Genomic DNA, 17,346 nt, shown 5'->3' with positions numbered 1-17,346 from the left:
AGAAACCTTTTTTTGTGTGTGTGTGCATTGTATATAATTTTATAGAAGTCTCTAGGATGCCCAAGATTCAGCCAAAGAGCTTAGGCACTTCTCAGTTTTTAATTTCATTAATTGGTCTGTTATCCCAATTATTGATCAAGTATTTCAGTCTATATATACATATATTTCAAACTGTGGTAAGTAAAATGGGCTTGTTTGAACTTTAATCTTGGGGGGGAGTAGGTGAACTCTTTGGCCCTTTTTTTTTTAACTTTACGTTGTGTAGTATCAAAACCCTGTATGTAAATCCAAAAATGTCCATTTTATTTATTTGATTCAAAATAACCATATAAAAATATTTATCCTTTTGGGATAAGCCACTTATTTTTTTTTCGACATTTTTACAATCATTTTTCCAGTTATTCAACCTAATTAACATTAATTATTCTAAGTTTTTATTAGCATATCTAGAAACATTTATCAGAAAGGAAAACACAAACGTAGCTTTTCAAACCAGTTTTATTTTTTTAACTAAGTTCTTAGGTTAACCATTAGATATATTTTTCTACATTTAAACTTGATTTTAATAGAAACCATAAAACAACTGTTTATAATGAGATCTCTTTAAACTTTCACCAATTAAAAAGTTTTTCCAAATTAAAAAATCCATCATATGGCCGTCAATTTATATACAAATATAATATATATATAGTGATTTTAAACCAATAAGATGAAGAGGCCCTTCCACATGAGAGTCGGGGTGTTGCCTAAATAAAATTCAAAGGTTTACTCTCCAAAAGCTAAAAGCCTTTGTGGTCCAGGCTGATGCAGCAAAGTTTAAGATGGCAAAATATATGAAAATTGGTACAATCAAAGAATTGCTTAGAATCCCAATTTATTTGCGTGGCCACCATATGTACACAATACTTGAAACTTTTGTATGGTGGAGTCCAAGGTTTCCTTTAAAAAATAAACTAAACATACATATACATACATACACACACTTAAAACACCCAGAGAAAGATAAAACATTTACATTTCAAGGATACAGGAAGAGAAATCCAAGTTACCCCTAAAGGGGATTTTGTTTTTATAAGTTCAGAATGCCAAAATTGTTTTTATCAGGCCTGGTTAGTTATTTTCAGAGTGAGTTTTTTTTTTCTTATTCCCAATTAATGTTGTAAATTTTGTATGTACATAAACCTGGCTGGGGTAATAGTTGGAGACTGGCAATCTGTCTTTTCTTTTTCTTTTCTTTTCTGTTCTTTATTTTTTTTTTTGAAAGTTCTATTCCCCATTGTAAGGTTGGGTTCTCAGAATAAATTTGCTGGTAAGATTTCCCACAGGGACAACTCTGTGTCATGAAGTCTTTGTGTCTACCACTCCTGGAAGATTCTCTGTCACCCGAGAAAGCTGTTACCAGCCAGGAAGATGGTCCGAATTTTGGAGTTGAAAGTTTCCTCATAAGAGTTTTACTTTTATCCTGAAAAATTCAATGTAGGTAACCAAATTGAGGAAAATATTAGACCAGACTCTTACCTAACCACTCAGTCCTGAACCCAGTGTCTTTCAACTTGGACTCACTCAGGATGTCTCCACTGGGTGAGTATTTTCCTCATATGTTTCCACCAGCCCCACTTTGGACATATCCTCAAGGTGGATATTTCCTGTTATCTTTCAACCAGGCCCCACTCAATATGTCTCCACTGGGTGGGTAATTCACCTCAGTTTCTTTCAACTGGAGGGCCACGTACCTGGATACACCACCAGATAAAACTTAGGATCATCAACCAATATGTGAGATCCGAGAACCTAGAGAGACTCACCCAAATTCATCTGGACTCCCCGAGGAGGTGGATGGGCACAAAGGGCCACTGCTGGTACCAAGGCTCCGGTTACTTGGAGAGTTCAGGTGGAGAGAAATCTGCTGTGGTGCTTCATGGTGTCCAAAACTGTTGACTGAAATACATGTGCAGCCTAAAAGTTAAGAGTTATGTTTCATTTGGCGGGAGGACTCGAGCCGGGATGACAGCCTGTCAGAACTCTCTGAGGGACTGCTCCCAAGAGGTTGAGGCAGAGCTAGGATATATAGGAGCTTTACAACAAAGACCAGGTTGTTGGAACAATAAAAGATTGCTTGTTATCTAAAGAAAGCCAGGTATCTCAAGTTCAAGAATTTAGTACTTTTGTATGTGTGAGAGGAAGCAAATATTTGGACTCACTGAATTCATTTTTTAGACAAGCACCTAGCTATCTCGGGCCAGTAGCCTGTCCTTTCTTATTCTGAGTCTGCTCAGATGACACCATTGTGAGTTGCTGTAGCAGCTGAGCTGCAGGCCTGTCCTAGCTGGGGGGTGGCGGCAGCCTTTAATGACTTGGTTTCAGTATTCTTTGTTTACTGTCATGGTTGCAGTATTCTCATTCACATTGTAGTATTTTCGTTCACAGACTGATTATGGATAATCTGCAACCTTGGAAAGCAACCGAGATGGAATTACTGCAGGTACCTTCTGCTTTAATAAGCCGTGTGCAAACATAAACAGGGAGGAAGCATACACTTGGATTTGGAGGTGTAGGAAAGGGATCCTGCACATTGCAGGAGAACGCAATGCAGAATTCCTTAAGTCCACCTTTCTTTACTGTAGTGGTTTCTGAGAACAGTTTATGGTAATTAACCAACATTGACAAACTGCACAAATTGCATTTAAGAGCTGGCCGGCTGAAACTTGTGTATTGGAGAGGTGGAATTCAAAGGCAAGTGGTCAGGTGGATTGGAGAGAGGTGGAGCCAAGGCCTGGGCCCAGATTCTGGTTTAAATTGCCATTTCTTCACCATAGGGCCTTGGAATAGAATTCAAAATCTCTTAACCTGTTGGTGAATCTGTGAAATGAGCATAATATTCGTTTCACCCTGGGATTGTTGTAAGATCTAAAGAGTATTATAGCACACATGAAGCACTTAACCCACTGGCACTTAGCAGTGTTCACTGTGTGGGGCCGCCCCGCTTAGCATGTGTCAGAGCCGTAAAGGCAGCATTTGTCTGTTGAGGATGCACTTGCAGCCCCTTGGCTAGGTTATGAATTTGGTGATTTCCTATAATCCTTGTAATTCTATGTGCCATAGACAGTTATTTTCATGGACAGATGAGGAATCTCATGGTAAAAAGACTGTATAATTTGCCCAAAATCAGACCATAATTTTGGGTGCAGAGGCCTCGGTTCAGCATGGGCCCCTGGGCCTTCTGCCCTCTCTGTTCAGCACCAGAGCCAGATATGGAGTCGGCTGTTTCCCTGCCCAGAATATCCGGCAGGCCGCAAGACACATCTGGCCCTGTGCTGCTTGAGCAAAAACTCCGAAGGAGAGACAGTTACAAAAGGGATAAACATAAAAACAGACGACAGCAAATTGTGATCAGCTCTGAGAAGGAAAGGAACATGTCTCGCCGTGCAGAGCTGGGAGCTTTCCCGTCTGGGCTGCTCTGGGGGTGTTCATCTCAGCTAAACAAGTTCTGCTGCTGCACCAAGGCAGGAAGGCAGGGCGCGTGTGGCCAGGTAGACAGGGCCTCGTTGATCTTACTCATTCCCCATTAAGCGACAGTTGTCTCGGGCACTTAACTAATAAACAGATGTTGGCCATAATCATCACGCACTTTGCTTGGTAGTTTTATTGGCCCCAGCATTGAGATGAGGTCATTGAAGCTGGGGAGTTTGCTGCATGCCCGTGATTACCTTGCAAATACCCCAACTGTTCTTTCAATCTAGACTGGTGTGGCTGTCATGTCCCAGCCCTGTGAATGGCATCGTGTAGCTTCTCCCAAGTGGCCCAAATGACTGACATTGATATGCTTAATTCGTTGGAAAAAGTATGTGACAATAATAGAAAAAGGTAGTAAGAAATTGTTTGGAAAACTGGAAAAAACCTTTTCTTCCCCAGCTGGGGGAGCGTAACCTGTATCACTCACCCTACTCACTGCCTGTCACCTCCTCCCCGCCGACTCCGTGTTCATAAGCCACACTGAGTCTTGGGAGAACATTTTGCCTCATGACACTTTTGACTAGGACCTGCAAATTCTTTGTCCCTGTTTAACTCTCTCTTCAAAGCCATTCAACTTTTTGCAGGCTCCTCCACTCAGATGTAAGAATAGCCTCTTTAAACTTCTTGATGCAGCTCCTTAATGAAGATCTTGTGATGGAAACCTAGCCAAAACTGGGATGTATGCATATAGTGACTGCAAACTCAGCACTTTGTTAGTTCAGAATCAGAGGGGTGAGTGACTCAGGAAATGCTTTTTTAAGGTAACAAGGGGAAAGTGAAAGGACGCTTGCTGTGTGAGAAAGAAACATCTCAATCACAGCCAGTAAGGCACCTGTGTTCAGGATGGGGTGTGGCGAGTGCAGAGTTCTCACAAAGAAAATAGTGGTGTGATGGGAGCGAGGACAGTTGGGTACTTTATTGGGGAGGAAAAAAAGTGGGCTGAATATTTCCTTGTTGAACAAGAGGATTGTGACATGATGTGCTTGTATTTTGGAGAGAAGGGTTTTGTGGGGACAAGCCTAGGAGTACGCTGTATGTCTGGGGAGTCAGCACAACAGAGAAACACAGAGAACCGGGCAGACCCCAAGACCCATGCTGGGGGAGAGACTGCCCACCAATTGGAGCCCTGGAGGCTGCTTCTGTCCCTTAGCTGTGGCCTCAGACCTCCCTTCACAGCCCAGTCCTGTTGATACAAGAATAAATAACGTTGGGCATGAGAAGGGCTGTGTCCCAGGCTTTCATTGAGCCCCTGGGATGTGCCCCACCAGATTTTGTTCCTTAACTTCATGCAGTAAAGAATTCAAGAGCAAGCCAGTGTTGAGTAAAGGTAGATTTATTCAGAGAGATACATTGATAGGCAAGAGAAACTTCACGAGGTGTGGGGGTTTGATGCTCATATTAGAAGTAGGTACACACTCCACACATTGTGGGCCTTCCCCAAAGAGGGAGAGAGAGTGGTGACCGCGAGGTGGCGCTGTGTTGCTTGCTTTCTTGGGCTTGGTGGTTTCATATGCTAATAAGTAGAAGGACCAGCCTTAGGGCAAGGGGCTAGGATTCCCAGGGAGTTGGCCATTTCCCACCCTTTGACCTTTTGTGGCTAGCATTGGGACTGCCATGTTGCCTGGGGCATGTTATTCACCAAGTTACTATTACAATGGATGTTTACTGAAGCTCAAGATCTGCTAGAAGTTAAATCTCTTCATCCTGAGCCTCAAGGCCTATTGGGGTTTGAATCCTTTAACATTTTGATGTTAATTGCTGTGGCCTTCCTTGAATGGCTGTGCTCTTCCCCCTTCCATCCTGTCTCACTGTGATGACACAGAGACAGCAAAGGTCGGGCCCTACCTGTGCTCCTGCATTTAAAGGTGGGAGGTGTGAGGTGGGCTTATGATGACCCTGAATGGTAAGAAAAATGTTTCAGATTTTCCTACGTGAGACATGGGGACCTGACAGCAACCTCCGCAGATTTATCTCACGGGCATTATCGCTTGTGTTGTTATAGAAACAACAGGCAAGCCAAGAAACAAGTATAACTCACAAGGTTGTAGTACTGAGATTTATTTCGCTGGCACGCTCAGAGGGGCTTCATTTCCAAAGCTCTGAGCACCTCCAAGACGTGCACATGAGGTTTTATAGGGTTAATTACAAGTATGGGGCTATTAGCCAATAAGGCTCAAACAACAAAAAGCAAGGAATCAGTACACTGAAGCTTATCAATTTGGAACAGATCCCGTTACTGACAATTGTTGTCCTTGGATTTACGTGTTAGCTTATTAGCCCATTAAACTGACACTAAACTTCAGGTTTACCAGGTAGCTCAGCAAAACTTAGATCAGTAAACCGACACTTATCACACTTAGATTTGTGACTTAGCTTGTTAGCCCAGCTGGGGTTTTCCTTCACAGTGTCACTTATCTTTTTTATTTTTCTTTTTATCTGTTTTTAAGTATTTAACCCAAATTTAATATCAGGGTTCTTTGGGAAAGAAATTTCTCTTTATCTTTTCTTTGGGGTTCTTTTGGGGGGGAGGTAATTAGATGTATTTATCTGTTAGTGGAGGCCCTGGGGCTTGAACCCAGGACCCCGTGCACGCTAAGCACATGCTCTACCACCCGCCCCTTCATCATTTTCTTTTTGCTTTAGCTGCCAAGAATCTTACAGCTGAATTTGTAGTCGGCCTTTAACACTTGCCCTGACTTCATGGAATCCATTTTTATGAGTTTATCTCCCCCTGGTTTCATTTAAGTATTGAATCTCCATTTTCTCTTCACTCTCCGTTTTGCCTTTTTGTTGTTATGGTTGTTAAGCTGTGTTTAACAGAATTGTTTAAATTCTCTTTTAGCAAGAGGCTGAATGTAAATAAATATGTAAGCAAACAGCACAATTAAATGCTTTTATACATTCTGAGCTGTTTAGTAGTAACTTAAAAACCGAATTGAATATTAAAGTGATAGCATTTTAAAAATATTTTTTAATTTTTCATAAAAATATACCTGATTTAAAATATGATATTAGTTTCAGGTGTACAATAGATGCTCCATTTATAGTTACTGTAAAACATTGTCTGTATTCCCTGTGTTGTAAGATACATCCCTCTAGCGTGTTTACATTACATGTTGCAGTTTGTATAAGAAAGTTGGGTAACGCAGAGTCTGGAACGTGGCTGTGTATGACTCAGGTTCACGCTCACCCTGCCTGTCAGAGCTCAGGCCTTCACTCCTTTCTGCAGGGGAGCGAGTGGAGGCAGCTCTCATCAGCGCTGGCACCACCCTCTGAGTGGCAGTGACAGCAGTGACTGTGTGTGGACGTGCAAATTGTTTTTCCAAGAGCTTTATATGCGTTTCTGCATTTAATAATTAAAGCCCTCCTGTGAGGAAGCGTTTTTAATGCACAATACATTTTATTTTGATATTGATAGATTTCAAACCTCTGGAAAATTTACAGTAGTACAATAAACGCTTAGATACAGTTCACCTTATAGGGCACTATTTGGCTTTCTGTGTCTGGCTTATTTTAGCATAAAATTTCAAGGTTCTTCCATATTGTAGCCTGAATCAGTACTTTATTCTTTTTGTTTGATAATATCCTTTTCCATTTTTTTGGTTTTAGTTTATTTAAAAATATTTTCATTGAAGTCTAATCAGTTTATAATGTTGTGTCAGTTTCTTGTCTACAGCACAAGACTTCAGTTAAAAAGGAACATACCGGCATTCATTTTCATACTGTTTTTAAACATAAGTTACTATAAGATATTAAATATATTCTCCTGTGCTATACAGTATAAACTTGCTGTTTATTCTTTACATACTCAGTAACTGCAAATCTTGAACTCCCAATTTATTCCTTCCCCCACCCTCCCCCCTCTGGTAACCACAGTTTGTTTTCTGTGACTCTGTGTCTGTTTCTGTTCTGTAGATAAGTTTATTTTTTTGTTCCTTTCTTTTTTTTTTTTTAGATTCCACATGTCAGCAATCTCATGTGGTATTTTCCTTTCTCTTTCTGGCTTACTTCACTTAGAATGACATTCTCCATGTCCATTGATGTTGCTGCAAATGGCATTATTTTATTATTATTTTATGGCTGAATAGTAGTCTATTGGACAAATATGCTACAACCTCTTTATCCAGCCATCTGTCAGTGGACATTTCGGTTGTTTCCATGTCTTGCTATTGTAAATAGTGCTGCTGTGAACATTGGGGTGTAGGTGTCTTTTTTAATTAGGGTTCCTTCTGGATATATGCCCAGGAGTGGGATTGCTGGGTCATCTGGGAGGTCAAGGTTTTGTCTTTTGATGAACCTCTATATATTTTTCCACAATGGCTCCACCAAACTGCATTCCCACCACAGTGTAGGAGGGTTCCCAATTCTCCGCAGCCTCTCCAGTATTTATTGTCTGTGAACTTCTCAATGATGGCTATTCTGACTGGTGAGAGGTGATATTTGATTGCAGTTTTGATTTGCATTTCTCTGATAATGATATTGAACATTTTTTCATGTGCCTACTGGCCATTTGTGCGTCTTCATTGGAGAAATGTTTCTTTAGGACTTCTGCCATTTTTTGAATTGAAATGTTTGTTTTTCTTTCTATTAAGTGTAAAAGCTGTTTACATATTCTGGGAATTAAGCCCCTATCAGTTTCATTTATTGCAAATATTTTCTCCCATTCCATAGGTTGGTTGTCTTTTTGTTTTGCTTACTGTTTCCTTAGCTGTGCAAAAGTTTGTAAGTTTAATTAGAGCCCTCTTGTATATTTTTGGTTGTTTTTCTATTGCTTGAGTAGACTGCTCTAGGAAATCATTGCTGAGATGTATGTCACATGTTTTGCCTATGGTTGCTTCTAAGAGGTTTATAGTGTCTTGTCTATATGTTTAATTCTTTAACACAATTTGAATTCATTTTTGTGTATGCTGTGAGGGAGTAGTCTAACTTCATTGATTTACATGCAGCTGTGCAGTTTTCCCTGCACCATTTGCTGAAGAGGCTGTCTTTACTCCATTGTATGTTCTCACCTCCTTTGTCAAAGTTTCAATGACCAAAAGTTTGTGGGCCTATTCTTGGTAAATGTGTTTATCCGTTCATTGATGGATGGATATTGTTAGTAACTTTTGGCTACTCTGAATGATACTGCTATGAATATTGATGTGAAATTTTTATGAGAATATGTTTTCATTCTGTTGGCTGTACAGTTGGCCCTCCATATCTGTAGTTTCCACTACATGGATCCAGATGGCTGATTGTAAAGGGACTCGAACATCCTTGGATTATGGTATCCAGGGTGTGGGGTTCCTGAAACCAACCCCCCAAGGGTATTGAGGGATGACTCTACATATAGGAGTGGAATTGCTGAGCCATATAACTCTAAGCTTTTGAGGAAATACCAGGCTTCTCCAAAGAAGTTGCACAATTGTCCCTTTCCCCTGGCCGCATATGAGGTTTCTCTGCCTCCTGAACGACATTTGTTATTGTCCGTGATTTGGTAATAACCATCCTAGTGGGTGCAAAATGAGATCTCATTTTGATTTTGGTTTGTCTAGTGATGTTGAGCATCTTTTCATATGCTTATTGGCCATTTGTATATGTATCTAAATTCGTGGTAAATTTAAAAATTGGGTCTGTTTTATTGTATTGTTCAGTTGTAAGAATTCGTTATATATCCTGGATGCTACTCTCTTATTAGATACATGTTTTGCAAAATTGTTCTTCTATTCTGCACATTGTCTTTCACTATATTTTTTTAAACATTAAAACAATTTCTTTACAGGGGAGGTAGTTAGATGTACTGATTTATTTTATTTTTCTTGCTAAGCAAGCACTCTCTGACTTCAGATACCCATTTCCCCTGTCATTTCACTTTCTTGATGATGTCCTTTGTAAGAAAAGGGTTTTAATTTTGATGAAGTCCAGTTTATCTGCTTTTTTCTTCTATCACTTGTGCTCTTGGTATTGTATCCAGGAAACCAAAGCCTATCCTAGGACCACAAAGATTTATACTGTGTCTTCTTTTAGAAAGTTTATAGGTTTAATTTTTACATTTCTGTCTGTGATCTACTTTGTTTTAATTTTTATTTGTTATATAAAATATGGGTGTTCAGATTCCAGATTGATTCTTTTGCCTGCAGACACCCAGCTGTCCCTGCACAATTTGTTGAATAGACTATTCTTTCAATGGGGTGTTTTTGGCCCCCTAGTGGAAAACTGTCTGTAAATGTAAGTTTTTCCCCGTGGGTTTTTATTGTGTCTCATAGATTTATTTATCCAAACTTATGCCAGCAACATACTGACTTATTACTATAGCATTTTAGTACCTTTTAAAGTGAGTCCTCCAACTTTACTCTTCTTTTGCAAGGTTGTTTTGGCTATCCTGGGCCCCTTGCACGTCCATATTAATTTTGGGATCAGTTTTTCAATTTTTGCAAAGAAGTCAGCTGGAATTTTGATAGGGATTCCACTGTATATGTAGATCATTTTGAGGAGTCTTAATATTTTTAATAATACTGTCTATCATTCCATGGAAATGGGATGTCTTCCATATATGTAGATCTTTTAAAATTTATTTTGGTGATACTTCAAAAAGTTCAATGTACAAATCTTGTAAATTTTTGTTAAATGTATCTCTCATTTTATTTTTAATGCTGCTGTAATTGGAAATGCTGAGTTTCTTATGGGTGGGACTATATATCAATCTTCTTATTTCTAGAATTCCTTAACAGCAATTACCCTAGTTATATATTTGCTACTTAAATCTATCCACAACAATTCCCCACCCCGTGTTATAAGAAACCAAGACCCAAGTTAAGCTACCTGAACACCTATGTGGAAATGTGAAATGAGACCCTTGGGTGGGGCTTTGTGCAGATGATACTGGAGCTTATTCAGGATGGCTTCATCGTAATTTCTTTTAAACAACCCTTTCGGTGTATTTAGTCAGATACATTAAGAACATGCCCTTTTGATGTGCGGAGTAGCTAAGACTATGATTTTCAAATAATTTCTAATGAGAGTGTTGTTCTTGAAACCTAATTTGCATCAATCTTTGAAGATTTATGTTTCAGGGGCTTTGACTAAAGAACACCTGTCTTTAATCAATAACGACAACTAAATGCTCAAGCAACATGTAAGAGCTTGAGCAAACTGCCCCTACCCCATAGTGCTGGGTGCCTGCAGCTGCAACTGGAGTCAGCGCTTACCTATCCCAGTACGCTTGTGTTGATCTGCTCAAAGTGGTTCGTCCAACAGTTTGTCAGTAGTCTGTTGGACAAAGTCATTAAAAATTGATTGAAGGTTGCTGGAATGCAATATAATCTTATTAATATTAATTAAGCACATATTGAGTGCTTATTGTATGATGGAATTGTCCCTCAGCCTCACATGAATATTATTTCTCATAAAACCTCACATATTTCCTTGTTAATCTCACTTTACAGATAAGGAGACAGACAATTAGGTCTTCTCTCTTTTGGGGGAGCTCATTATCAATGATGGGAAGTTATAAGGAAAAAGATATTGATTCATCATGAGAAAACATTTTTCTGAGGGTCAGCAAAGAAGAAGATGAACACTGAAGAAGGTGATCATTGTTCAAGTGAGGCAAGCCCTGGGTTGTGCGGAGTCAGCATCCCTGTCCTAGAGAAGGCACGTGTAGAGCTGCGTACTGGGTGAGGCGGCGCGGCCGCGCAGGGAACGCGGATGCTGGGCCGTTGGGCTGTGCTCAGGCCCGGTGGGGCTTTCTCCTAAGGGCAGTGGACCATCATTGACAGATTTTATGTTGGAGAGTGGGGTACTCTCGTAGTTCACTTTTGTCTTGTAGAATGCTTGGAAACATTTAGAAGGCTTGGCAGGAGGTGATGTGATGAGTCAGAGTAGGATGGCTGCGAGGTGTAGCAGTGTTCAATTTTCAAGTTGTTTTCAGGCCCAGGCTTGTGGCTCAGTAGCCGTGTCAGTTTGAATGACGCACTCAAGGAAGTGAAACAATTTATCTAATCAATTGAAGCAGTGATGTACCCAATTCCCAGGACTGTTGTGGAGATCCAGTGAGATAACGTTTGCAGTGTGCAGCATGGTCCCAGCACAGAGTCAGTGCTGAGTGAGTGACAGTGAGTATCTGTTAGGTCAGGTGTGGGTGGTGGGACTCGGTGTCTGAGGATATCTGGGCCCTGAAGGAGGGGTCCATTCACATCTGTGAGTGATGGGTCTGAGTTGGGAGAGGCACGGAGAACTTAGCCCCGGACCAGAGGCCCTGGGCAGGACGGCTATTGGAGGAGCACCGTGAAGTCAGCTCTTTGCAGGTGGAGTTGGAGGTGCCCTTGTGACATCTAAGTGCAGTGTCACGAGCTGAAAGAGGAGGTCTGGGCCAAGGCTGTGCATTTTCGAATAATGTCAACTCCTGAGGACACCGAAGTATTGATCACTGAACGGAAGTCATACTTTATAGGACAAATGAATAGTAGTATCACCTCTGTCATCAAAGCTCACGTCTATTTATTCATCACTCAGTTTGCTAATTGGGTACTTACAGAGCTCACTTCACCGTCCTCCCGTGGGCTCAGGCTCCACAGAAAAGAGCTGGTGTGTCTTCCTCTTTTCCAGAAGAAGACACATTTAGCTTGTAGCCTTCTGTACCTCGATAGACTTAGGATATTAGTTTGTTGGTTTAATTGTATTTTCTGTTGGCCATGTCCTGACAGGAGAGAAATTTTACCTCATAGTCATGTTTCAATTAGCTGTTACTGAGAATTGCTGATCTGATACATAGTGTATGTATTACATTAACTTTGTAGAGTAGTTATCATTTTTCTGTCTTTGCCCTTTAATTTTGATTGCCCCTTCAGTGTTCTATCCTTTTTGGGGCCTTATTTTTTTTTAATTAAAAAATGTCTGTTAACAGTTAAGAAAACAAAAACAAAGAAAAAATGCACATGGGAGCTAAATTTAGAAAATGTCTAGTGTGTTTTCTATCTCGGCAATGGAGGGTTCTAGAAACTCGTGAAAACTTTCATTACACAAGTTCTTTAAAATGCTGATTAAGAAATAAAACCTTCCTTCCTCATCTTTCAAGCTGCACAACAAATTGTCAAGAAAGTGAGGGGAAATTCTCAGAAGCCAAGACAAATGAGAAAGCAGGGTTTCTGGGAGATATGCGAGCCTTAGAATCCCTGGGGTGCTGGTTCGATCCTGAACTGATTTTCAGTTGCCTTGACAGGAGGGCAGGATGTGAGCCCCAGGCCTCTGACACTAGGAGTTGGATGGGGGATCATATTATGGGCCAAGCCCATCCTGAGGATCTTGGTTTACTAAAGGGTGAAATAGGAAAAAAAAAAATTCCTCAAGGCAAGAAAATAAGGAAAGTCAATTTTGTTGGAAGAGGGGAAAAATAACAAATCCAAAGTAAGGATATAGTTTAAAGTTGTTCTGGCATGAGAGTGACCACAAACTCCTGGCAGAAAACCACAGCTACTCCTTGATTGATAAGTTGTGTTTTGAATGAATCAGTGAACAACCATTCTGAAAAAGGCCTCCAGAGTCTTGTGGATCAAGATACTGGACAGCAAACACCTCCCTTCCAAGGTCTCATTCAAATAACCAGAAAGGTTTTAAAGGAAAGAAGCCATGATCATAGTTCTATTTATTAACATTTCTATATGCTACGAATTCAGAGGTGACTATGTAGTTGTCTCCTCTATTATGGACCTTACTTTCTCTTTGGGGAGACAAAATGACATAGTTGGTAATCTTGGTGGAGGGAGGTGTTAGTCTGTTGCACTTAGCCAGGAGAGGAGATTAAGAAAACAGTGAAGGGTGGGTGAAATTTTTAGCTGAGGACAGTCTTGTTCACTTGGCTTTTAATTGCAGGCTCAATGAGCTGTCACTGGAGGGACTAGATCTTACAGAGGATGGACTTAGCTCAGGCCTCATTGGAATGGACAAATGAACCTGGAGAAAGACAGTCAAATCTGTGCAGACATTAAAGTTCACTTGAACGTGCTGCATCCCTGAGCCAAAGATAGGACAAATATGCAGCAATTCTTGAGGACAGAAGAGTGGTTTTTAAGGTTCTCCAAGAATGAATCCCATGGAACCGAGATGGCCAGTTGTCAAACTGAGACTTTGTTCTTTGGACGGTGTACCCAGCAAGGGTATTGGCCTTTTATATGTTTCCATTTGTCTTTAATACTTGTCTGTTGATGAGGACATGGGCACAAATGTTTGACACCTTGTCGAGGCGATTTTGGATACCTGCCTAGAAGCACGGGCACAGTTGCGGCTGCTTCATACATCTTGCAGCCCGTCCCTTTCCCCGGCTCCGTGATCACGGCAGAGTGGTTCCTTGTTGACCTGTCCGTTTCCTCTGTGACATCATAACCCATGAAAAGACCGGAGCATATTAACTTGGCTTTGTTAAAGTCAAAGAAACAGATCAAATATGGAGTCAGATTTGTTCTTTCCTATTTCAGTAGTACCATGGAGATGGCAGTTTGGGCAGCTTTTTGTAGTGTCCTGGAGGCTTTCTCTCTCAGCTTCTGGGCGCCTCTATTGAAAACCCTTCATTGCTGTCTGGCCTGCTGGTAATGCACACTGCCTGTTTTGCCCTGAAGATGTGTTCTGTTTATAAACTCATCTCTACTCCTTGGAAAACAGCTCAAGAAAAACTCAGTTGGTTTTCCACCAGCCATGGGCAGGGGTGAGGTATACCATGTTATTATTTCATAAAATAATAGTAATAATAGTAATAGTAATAGTACTAGAAATACTAATAGTATTATAATAATAATAATAATATAAAAGAAGTCTTAAAACAGGACTGAGCACACTGGAGAGTGTCAATAAATGCTTTCTGGCTTAAATCAAAACTGATGACTTAGTGATTCCATGGCTGCTGTATTTGCTAAGCTAGTTACTCCTTTGCTCCATTACACATTATTTTAACTGAAAAAGAAATGCAAGCAAATGGTTAAAAAAAAAACTCAGACAGAGCACAAAAATACACAAGTGAAAGAAGTTTTCCCTCATCCTCTGTTCTTTCAGCCCTGTCTGGAGATGCCACTGTTTACTATCTTTTGGGTGCTTTTCCAGATATGCTTTGCACATTCCCACCTATGTATGTAAATTCCTTTAAAATTTTAGTTATTTTTAACTTAAAGAGATTTAAATCCTCAAGTGGCTTCTGCCCGGGTAATAGAACAGAACAAATCTGACTCCATATTAGATCTGTTCCTTTGAATTTAACCCTATGCTCTGTCTCCTAGGCTTCTTCTTGCTTGTAAAAAATTGTTGCCTAGAGCCTGAAATACACAGGAGAGCTTATTCTGAAGCTCTGACCTTTAAGGATATTTAACACTTTTTCATTCAGTAAAAGATAGCAAATTGCAGAATAGAAAATAACGTTTGTTTTGTTGGAGATTTACAGGGATCTGACCCACGCAGATAGCTGTAAGAACAAATGATTCTAACAAGAAGGAATTCCTACACTAAGAAGTTTGCAACAACCAAGCGCGTAGGAAAGGAGCCTGAATTGTGACTTGGGGAGATGGTTTTCCAGAACATTAGTTTGCCAACTAGGTCTACAGAAACTTGCTATTCCAAGCCCCAACATCTGGTTTCCAAACTTATTGGCCTGTCCTGCACTGAGGAGAATGAATTTGGACTTGGTAACACTCCTATCTACCTAGAAAGCTGGGCACTGGAGCTGAGTGTTATGGAAACAGGCCAGCCAAGAAACAAGCACCAATCGGAGTGCTGGAGTACTCAGAATTATTATGCCGGCGGGCTCAGAGGGGCTTCTGCTCCGAAGTTCTGAGCACCTCCAAGACGTGCACATGAGGTTTTAAATACTTCAATACAAGTAAGGGGATATTAGCCAATAAGACTTAAAGAACAAAAAGCAAGGAATCAGTACACTGGAGCTTATCAATTTGTAATAGATCACGTTACTGACACTTGTTGAGCTTGGAATTACGAGTTAGGTTGTTAGGCCAATAAACTGACACTAAACTTCAGATTTACGAGATAGCCCAGCAGAACTTAGATCAGTAAACCGACACTTATCACACTTAGATTTGTGACCTAGCTTGTTAGCCCAGCTGGACTTTTCCTTCACATGAGGACAGCTCTCCCACCCCCAGGAAACCACTGTGAGCCCTTGATGTTTCCATTAGGGTGGGGTATGGTTTACCCAGGAGGGATGGGGACTATGCACCAACACTCAGGCAGTCTGCTCTGTCTGGGGCTCTGATCTTGTACCACACCACTCCCCCCAGCCCAACACCTGGGACAGTGGAGCTAAGGCAGTGATCCTTCCTGCCTGTTTCCCAGCGTGTAAAAGGGGAATATGTGCTCTTCCCAAGGAAGTTCTGAGCGACAACACCTGCGGGTGCTTGGTTCTCAGAGCAACAGAAAACCCAGCTCCGCATGGGGGCAACGGGTGTGATCCCCGTAGTGTTTCTGCAGAAGCATCTGATGGAGGGCTGGATCAGGGAGGTAAAACATGAGCTGCGAGACTTGAACGGTTACAGAAGGGTACAGAGGTAGGTCTGCCATCTCAGGGTGCCCTAGAGGTAAAGCTTTTTCTCTCCAACTCCGCTACGACACTCCCCTATCCAGACCCATCCCTTCTCTGCTCTTCCTGTCCATCTGTATCCCTCCACTTTTCCCCTCTTCTCCACCCGCTCCCATCTTCTCCCTCCCTCGCTGTCCCACGTTCTCTCGCAGAATCCAGAGGATCCATGTCCCTCCTGCGCATGCGCTGTCGGTGCCTGGTTGTCCGCTGGTTCGAAGCTCCATGTCCAAGCCGGGGATTGGCCCCAAATGCTTCTCAACTCTGTCGCCCGTTAGGCCTTTGGTTCCTGCCTGGGGCCGGGGCTTCTGGCTGTGGAAGTGCAAGGTGGGGGGCTCCCGGGAAAGGGTTCAGGCGGCTTCGGGAGGGTGATCCGCCTTTCACAGCCCCCAAGGGCGCCAGTCAGCCCGTGTTCAGCTGAATTTCTCTGGCCAGACCCTTCTGACAGCACCACCTGCCCCGGCGCCCCGGCCACAGCTGTCCAGGTCCAGGTGTGCGCCTGCCACCTCTCACGCAGCCGGGATCCCCTCAGTCCACGGCTGGCGTCCCCTTCCCCTCTCCCGCCCGCGAGTCCTCTCCTCCAAGGCTTCCTCTCCTCGGCCGCCTGCCTGTCCCCACCAATGGGCGGGCTGTTTCCCGGGCGGGCGTGGTCTGCGGACCTGGACGGGAGCGGGCGGCTTATGCTGGTGCTGGGGCTGGCCTCCGAGCGGGGCTGCAGCCCGCACACCCCCTTTCCCTCCCCCCTAGGGCTGCCCTCCTTTCCCTTTCACCCTCCCTCAGGACCAGCTCAGTGGCGTGTGTGCTGCTCCCCGGACTGAGAGCCTCTGGCTGTAGCGCCCAGCTTCACCTGGTGGAGTCGGGAAAAGGGAGCATCAGTGCTGAGCAAGCTTCTGTCTCCTCCCTCAGTGTTTCTGCCGCAGGTAAGTACCTTGAACACTTTCAGGTGTTATGATGGCGGTGCTTGTTGATGTCACGTGTTTTTATAGTGAGAGGGATTAACAGTGGTGAAAGCAGGGCTTGGTTCTGTTAAAAATGAGCTGAAGGCATGAAGCTGTGATATCCTCCTTCCTTCCCTCTCCAAGGGTGAAACGTGTGACCGTCGATTTTAAAAAGACAGTTACAGTCCCTAACTAGCCCAGCCCAGCTAGTGTGTGTTAACAGGAACAGCATCACCAGAGGCCTTGGAGACCCAGGGATATTGCAGTCCTAAAGAACTCCTGGCACAGTTTGGTTTGTATTGGTTTTTTGTTTTTCTTAAATTGTGGGACAGACTAGTGGTATAA

The 17,346-nt window shown here is 42.2% G+C and overlaps 1 protein-coding gene across 1 annotated transcript in view; it reads left to right on the top strand.

The window, feature by feature from the left end:
* Positions 1 to 17,346, top strand: part of LOC140690342 (uncharacterized) — a 141,967-nt gene that overhangs the window by 47,884 nt on the left and 76,737 nt on the right. Inside the window, exon 14 of the mRNA XM_072952050.1 lies at positions 16,844 to 16,983. The gene's annotated coding sequence lies outside the window, so the exon portion shown is untranslated. The remainder of the gene's footprint in view (positions 1 to 16,843; positions 16,984 to 17,346) is intronic.

This window comes from Vicugna pacos, chromosome 30 (assembly GCF_048564905.1).
Source record: "Vicugna pacos chromosome 30, VicPac4, whole genome shotgun sequence".
Classification (NCBI taxonomy): Eukaryota; Metazoa; Chordata; class Mammalia; order Artiodactyla; family Camelidae; genus Vicugna; species Vicugna pacos.
This window is presented reverse-complemented; position numbering and strand designations above follow the sequence as displayed.